Consider the following 7,456-nt stretch of genomic DNA (forward strand, 5'->3'; position numbering starts at 1 on the left):
GTCAGGGCGGCTAGGGTCTGGAACCAGCTTCCAAGTGAGGTGGTGCAGGCTCCCACCCTGGGGGTTTTTAAGAGGAGGTTGGATGACCACCTTACTGGGGTCGTTTGACCCCAGTGCTCTTCCTGCCATGGCAGGGGGTCGGACTAGATGATCTGCTCAGGTCCCTTCCGACCCTAGAAACTATGAAACTATGAAAACCATACGTGGTGGCTGGAGGAGCTGGACACTTGACTGCAAGCCTGATGTTCCTGTCCAACTGGTTTTATGCTAGTGTATAACTCACTCTTGGACTTACTCTTGGTATAAATCCTGGGAGCGGACAGTTAGGGCTCCCCAATGGAAACAAAACATATTTTACTCCTGAACGTCTAGCAAGATGGATTTGCTGTGCTGGAAATCGATCTGGATGAACAGCATAAAGAGCTGGCCAGAAGCAATGACTGAAAATAGACATCAGAACTTTTAACAGCCCATAAAAAAAAACCCTGATGAAAAAGCACTTAGACATGCATGCACTTTAGGAACTATGACTTAATCCTAATCTTCTTTCAGTAATTAAACGCACCCACTTCTGGATGAGTCTCCCTTTACACCTGTGTTTTGAGACCTGTCAGCCAGCCAGCTTTCATGGGTGCCATGTTGCTTTTGTATTGCTCTGGGGTCTTAGCAAAAATGTACCGGTGTGTATTTAACTAGGATCCCATTCCCCTCCTCTCACACCTTGCTGTAAAAGGAGGCTATTACGGCAAGGTATGAGAACCTCCCCAGCCCCTCTCCTTACTGCGCTACATTTCTATGGTAAACTTTGCAGTCAAGCAGCTCAGTAAACGTAAATGCTAGGTGAAATCCTCAAATTGAACGTACTCCACCAGACTAAGGAGGGAGACCAAAGACCACCTGTATTATCTGCCTGCTACGCATTGCTTTCCAGCAGCTCTTTTCAAAATGAAGGAAATGAGGCCACAAGCCCTTTTAACCAAGAAGTTCATGGTGTCGAAACAATAATAAATGCAACTGTGTGAAGTTTCAATAAAAAAGGATTTCTTTTAAAATGTCAAATAAAATTAATCAGATTAAATACTTTAACATTGCTTTAAGGTATAATTATTAGAGATGGGAAAATCAATCCAGATGAAATCAGAACGAACTCAGCCCTTCATCCCTAAATCAATGAATCAAACCATTTTTGGCAGCTCGAATAAAGCTCAGCTCACTTTTCATTTCCCTGCTTGTTTTTCTAGGTATTAGCATTGGCCCGGAGTCAGAGGCATCAGCACGCTGAGAGAGGGCCTGTCTCAGATCTGAAAACACCTAGCAAGTGACTGAAACCTCACAGAGAGAGAGAGCTCTCTTTTCTTCTCTTTTCTCCTCTTTCCCAAGCAGCTGAGATAAACATGGGACTTGATGGCAGTCTCTGCACATCTTACTCCAAACCGCGGGAAGTTTTTCCATCGATAATACATGCTGTGAAGGAGGTCTGCCTGCAAGTGAACAAGACTGGTGCTGCCAAGCTACTATGCACCATTGCAAGGACCATTTTTTCCAGCTTTAACTTCCCTGAGAGCAGCAAGCAGACCACAGAAAGACCGGGGGGGCTGCATGTCAAAGACGACACATTCGCCCTCCTTTCCTAAGTGAACTCAGTGATTGAGGAGGATGTGTTTTCAGAAGCCCCCGGTTTTATCCTTACCACCACTTGCATGAGTTTCATGGGGAGACAGCATCCCGAAGGGGTTTTGGTCGCCCTCGGGAAACTCGGGCCAGAATCAGGTGAGCTGTGCCCGGCGGCTCCGGGGGTCGGGAGCAGGCAGCTTTCTCCCCGTCCCGTGTCCGTGGATCAGGCGTGTGCCGGTTTCACTCTTGATATCCTCATGCACCAAGCTGTGACCAAGCACAACGGCTCACAGAGAGACATTTTACAAGCCAGGGGTCTCCTGAACCACGCGGCAATGTAGCCGGGGGTCTGCCATGCCCTGCGACGGATGCAGTGGTGCTGAGCCATCTGGGCTGGGTCTCCTACAACCCGGGAAGGGGTTTACATCAGGGGCTCCCATTGTGGTGGGTTAAGTCCACATCAAGGCTGTGTAATGCATAAAGCAGCCTTCGGGGTGGCTGGGATCCAGCCTGCTGCCTCGGTGAAGCTTTTTACCTACCGAAGACAAACTCTACCAGCACTTGCAATGACAAGAACGTGCCCCGTGGGCCTATTTCACGTAAGATCCGCGATAATTCTTTAAGTCAGAGGCTCTCGCGCTGGCTTCCCAGGCCAATGCACTTGCAGCCAGAAATGCTAATTTTATTTACAGGTTTCCACTGGAGACAGAGCTTGAACCTCATTATTCACCGAACGGGCTTGAACGTGACGTGATAGCAATAGCAACTCGGGAAGTGCCTACTCCCCTCCACCCCGGCCCTTCTCCTCTGCACGCTGACATGTCTTTCTGAATATTTAAGTTCATGGCTGCGCTAATCTCTTGTGCAAAATCAAACCCACACAAGGCAGCTGGAGTGGACATTGTTATGCAGCACACACTAGATCAGCTTGCGGTGAGGAGCAGCAACAAACTACCAGGTTCCTCTCCTCCGTACAGGTCTATTTTTTTTTTTTTGGCATCGGTGCGATCCTGGAAAGGGCTTTTCTTCCTCCACCCCTGCAAAAGCTTTATATTTACCTGAAATGCTAAGACCCATCTGGGCACGAAAATGCAAATATCAGCTAACCTTTCATTACGGAAATAAAACGGCCGTTTGACGTGGCGTTGGCTGGAAGTGCTCAGTGCAAACGGTGTCACGTGGAACGTGAATTTGGTAGACGATGCCGCTCTTAGAAACTGCACAACGTGAGAGAGAAATTAGGGCAACTCATCTAACAGTGAAGGCCCCGGGTGCCTTTCAGCCTGTCTGGGCTCCTGCAGCTTTGCCACAGCGAAGCTGCTCGCTCGTGTTATTTAAGTAACGGAAAATATTACTTCTTTTTGCATAAGGCGCCAGTCAGGCCGGGTGTCTCGTGGTCTGCTGTCTGGTGCCACGTCAAGCAGCACAGCCTCTTCTCTGGTCGGGTGGTCAGCGACTAAACCTGGGCTAGCCGGGGCAAGGAGGATGTGAGGGGCAGCCATTCCCTTCCCACCTGTTCAGGATCAGGACATTGAGCCTGAATCCTAGGTCCCCTCCAGCCTTGGCTGCGATCTCCTGAGCATTTCCTTAAAACGTTGCAGCGACACGGTGAGCATCCTCGATGTAAGCTGGCACGAGAGTGAATATGGGCATTTTCAGCACAAAGAAGCAAATCTGTTGCATGACAGGGGTCGTCAGAGACGCTGCAAACAGCCCCCAAAACGTGCACCTTGTGCTAGCTCACTATAGTAATGATTGCCTTAACTCGGGGGGGGCTGGTGCCTCTGGAAAACGTGCTTCGTCCCAGCTTCTCTGCCATGAGGTGTCACATGCCCTCGTATTTTCCTCATGTAGAGCTTGGATGGATGAAGAGAGAACACAGACATGCGGAAACCCCCAAGAATAAGGAGCTTTTGCCAACCTGAGCAGTGCCGGGAGAGCCCCGGACACTAAACGCAGATTGCACCGTGCTGGGCCGGGGTGATCTCTAGCCTTCCCTGGCTGCACTGGCGTTTTCCAGGGCTTCTTTGGCCTTTCCTGGACACAGGCACGTCCCGATATGATTTTGTGGAAATGCAGCCTGGCAGCTCAATTGCCCTAGGATCCGAGCAGCAGTGCAAACACCCCATCAGCTGAAGGATCCCCTTTCCCAAGCCGCCGACGTGTGGGTTCTCTGGGTTGACAGGTCACCTGTCTGGGGACACGTGGCAGTGAGAGCATAAAGTCTCTGCTCCAAGAAACCGATCACTCTCAACTCTAACTAGCATAAGAAACACGCATACCTAGAGGAAACAAGAGTGCTGCCTGCATGCATTTCCGCAACACGGGCTCCTTACTGCTCTTGGGCTCTTTGGGATCAGGTCGGAGCGCTCCAAGGACTCCTTCCTAATCATGGCTTCTCCTCTGGATCGTGGAGAATGGCTCTCTTCTTCACAGCCACTTTCTTCCATCAGTTAGCCCTAGAATGAACCTGTTCCTCTTGCAAGCATAAACTGCCTGCCGCTCCCCCCATGCAGCTACTCTAAAATGCAGAACAACACAAAGCACGCTCCCATGGCAGCAACAGAGGATTTCTTTACAATGGGTCGATCCCTAGCTTCCCCTTTGGAGACTTCTTTATATCCAGTTGCGCCATGGCGGCAGCACAAGGACAACTTAGCACATCCAGGGGCCCCAAACTGCTTCATCTCGTTGTTTAGAAGGAATTCACAGGCATCCAGCGGAGAGCACGTGGCCATCAACCATGCAGAGACCAGCTGTCCTGTTTGTTAAGTGTCCAAACGCTGCGATTTTGATCTGCGAGTGTCTAAAGTTTGAAGTTCTGTCTGCAGATCTGGAGGCCGAGCTAAGACATCTTGCAAATGCTAGCCCCACGGCGAGTGAAAGATATTGCTCATCAGTTCTGTCCACCAAAAGCCTGATAGCACAGAGAAAACTGACGTAGGCCAAAAGCAAATGAACAAAAGCAAGTCCTGAAGCTTGGGTGAAGGCCAACAGTGTGACACTTTGATCCTATTTCCAGTAAAATCAGTGGGAAAGTGGCCATTGACTCCGGTGGTGCAGGAACAAGCACCAGTGAAGAATGGAGTGGACAGAGACCCGAGTCTGACCCATCTGATTAGATGCAAGCAAAATAGATTCGCTCCCAATTCCACCCACAATTCATCCATAACCAAGCCGGCGGAGGAAACGTCCCCGTGACCAGGTGAGTACAAAAAGACGCCCACACTTCACCCCCTAAAAATATCCCCTGCTGAATACGACAAGTGAGCAAAATGATTCAGACAAAGCCAGTAGTCTGTCAACATAGGCGCAGTCTCACCTACACTGTTAGAGGCTATAATGAGGGGACAGGAGCTAGATCTGTGTCTCCGGTGCAGCCGATGATTTGTAATAAAGCTTTGAGCCATCATTTGGTCTCTGCATTCCTCAGTTTACCCTTGATGGGTATAACGTTACCTGCTTACCTTGGGAGGGGATGCTCTGCGGAGGTTATTCAAGCAAGTGCTGACTTTCTTTGTCAGGAAGACTTTCTTTGTACTGCTGTTGCTCCTAATATTTATCACATAAAAGTTTCAGTTGCACAATTGAACAAGTCCATGAATATTCATCCCCATGAAGTTGGCCTTGAATTCTGCTCAGACTCTGATTAAAGAACTAGACAAATCATATATAATCCAGGATATTTTATATGTACAGCCTGGAGTAATAGCTGTAACCTTTGTAATCGCCAAAGTTGCAAATATTCATTGCAACGTGTATGGAAATGTACATTCTTTGAGGCATAAATCCAACTGTAGGGCAGTCTTTTGTGCTCACATATTTGCATTGTGCCAGGGAGAATAGAAGAAATATGCTCTGGGAGTGATTTTTAGCTTCATTTTCCCTTTAAAGGTGTATAGAGCAAACAAGATGCAGGGCAGTTTGTGTCTTGTTCATAACCGATACTGTATGCAGAGGGCACATCTACATGTGCATTGATGCGCTGTGGTTACTGCGCATTAAATTTATTACCCGTATTAACTAAATGCACAGGAGAATTAGTCAACTGTGCATTTGGTGTCTCGTGTAGACTTGCCCAGTGTCTAGAAAGAATAAACACCAGATTCTAGTTTCCTAAAAAGATGCCCTGAATAGGCAGTACTACAGCAAACCCAAGGCTTAGACGAGGCGTGGGGTCAGCTACAGCCGTGAGCAGACCAGAAGTTGTAATGCAAGCCCCAGAGTGGAAATGGTGATGTTTTGCTTGAATAAGGTGCAGAGGTGGGTCTCTGTGTTAGTCTGAGGGGAAGCAGAAGTCAGGGCAGGACAGCACCTTAGAGACTAACTAGGCCAGAAAGGCACACGCTTTTGTAGGCCACAACCTGCTTCGTCAGGTGCTAGGAATTAACATGCCAGGGTCTCTAAGGTGCAACCCTCCCCTGCCCTCTTCCTAAACGGTGTCCAATAAAAGCTAGTAGGGAACCTGATGGGCATCACGGTGGGGATAATTAAAAGAATCAGCATTATTTTCATTCTGTCATCATGTACCCGATTAGAAAAGGCAGTCTCCACCAAACGAGGGTTTCTTAACATCTTTTCCCAGTGCTTTGATTACTGGAAGTCATAATCTAGAAAACGAAACAGTTCAAAAATCATACTGCCATGTTTGCTCAACACTCTCCTTGCCCAATATATTGTATTAACCTTCTGAATGCTGCTATGGTTACCCTCCCCAGAGATGACCAAAATAAAAGTGAACTCAATTAACGTTCATGAAATATGCATGCATTTTATGTTTGCTCGTTACCTAGCGTGACACCCTGTTTCTCTGCCATCCTGTCACTCCTCAGCACACTCCCTAAATAAAAAAACACGCATTTCTCAGGTTGTTTCACATTACGTGGCACTCCTAGGGCAGCGACCCCTCCGAGAACTGCTCTGTGCATCCACACAAGCAGCGCAGCTTGCATCTATCAAGCATCTGGCGAGCGGCTACAAACCCTTCCTCTTTTGGGGGGGCACAAGAAAGAAAATCTGAATAGCGACCAAACAAGGAACGGAAAAGGACAGGAAATGGCCAGGGAAAGCATTGCCAAAAATGGGATATCTTGGCAGTTTTCCAATGGGTTGAGTATATACAGCAGCCTTATGCAGCTGGGCCTCGTTTCATGAAAGTGCTAAATATGTATATAATCTATGCTGACTTCAGTACACTTTAAAGTTAAGCATGCACTTCAATGCTAGCCTGAACTGGGGAAAACTCCTGCAGTTGGTTGAAGACCAGCTGTGTTTCTTTTCTCCGTCGGGAATGCACCAGGTAGCATATGTTCTCCACAACTGACCCGGGGAGAAGATGCCCAACCAGCGACGCGCCACCGGTGCCAACCCCCAGGCCTCTCTGCTCAGCTCTGGCTCGCAAAACCCTGACTAGGTGGGAGGTTGGAGAATGGCTGATGCTCCAGATGTGTTCAAGCATCGTCTAGAAAATGGTGTGAAGTAATAGCGGGACAAGAGGAACACCAGCGTGTGGATATCGATCGTTACATCGCATAAGGCATCATTTTGTCCATGTTTTACACCCTTTGGAAAGGCTACTGGCCATGATTTGAAGAACCAGCTGCCTACATCTCTCCGTAGGCACCCAAATAACTAGCCTGCTTTCCAGAAGTGCTGAGCAGCCAGCAGCTCCCGTTGACCTGGGACAGGTAGATGCTTGGATGTGAACGAATCAGGCTCCATAAGTTGCCCATGCATTTTAGCATCCCATGCAGTTAATAATATCCACCACTGCAACAACTTCCCAACTAGCCTGTAATTAGTACAGACGCTGCCAGAGTTGCCTTTGTATTAGTTGTGATTC

At 48.3% G+C, this 7,456-nt stretch overlaps 1 long non-coding RNA gene across 1 annotated transcript in view; it reads right to left on the reverse strand.

Annotated features, from left to right (window-relative positions):
- The window catches only part of LOC109300584, a 38,349-nt gene extending 31,602 nt beyond the window's left edge, over positions 1-6,747 (reverse strand). The window contains exons 1-2 of the long non-coding RNA XR_002098268.1: positions 6,404-6,747; positions 6,145-6,224 (exon numbers count right to left, since the gene is read on the reverse strand). This is a non-coding gene — a long non-coding RNA (uncharacterized LOC109300584). The remainder of the gene's footprint in view (positions 1-6,144; positions 6,225-6,403) is intronic.
- Positions 6,748-7,456: the final 709 nt, after the last annotated feature.

Source organism: Gavialis gangeticus, unplaced genomic scaffold, assembly GCF_001723915.1.
Source record: "Gavialis gangeticus isolate Ggan-Ray unplaced genomic scaffold, GavGan_comp1, whole genome shotgun sequence".
Classification (NCBI taxonomy): Eukaryota; Metazoa; Chordata; order Crocodylia; family Gavialidae; genus Gavialis; species Gavialis gangeticus.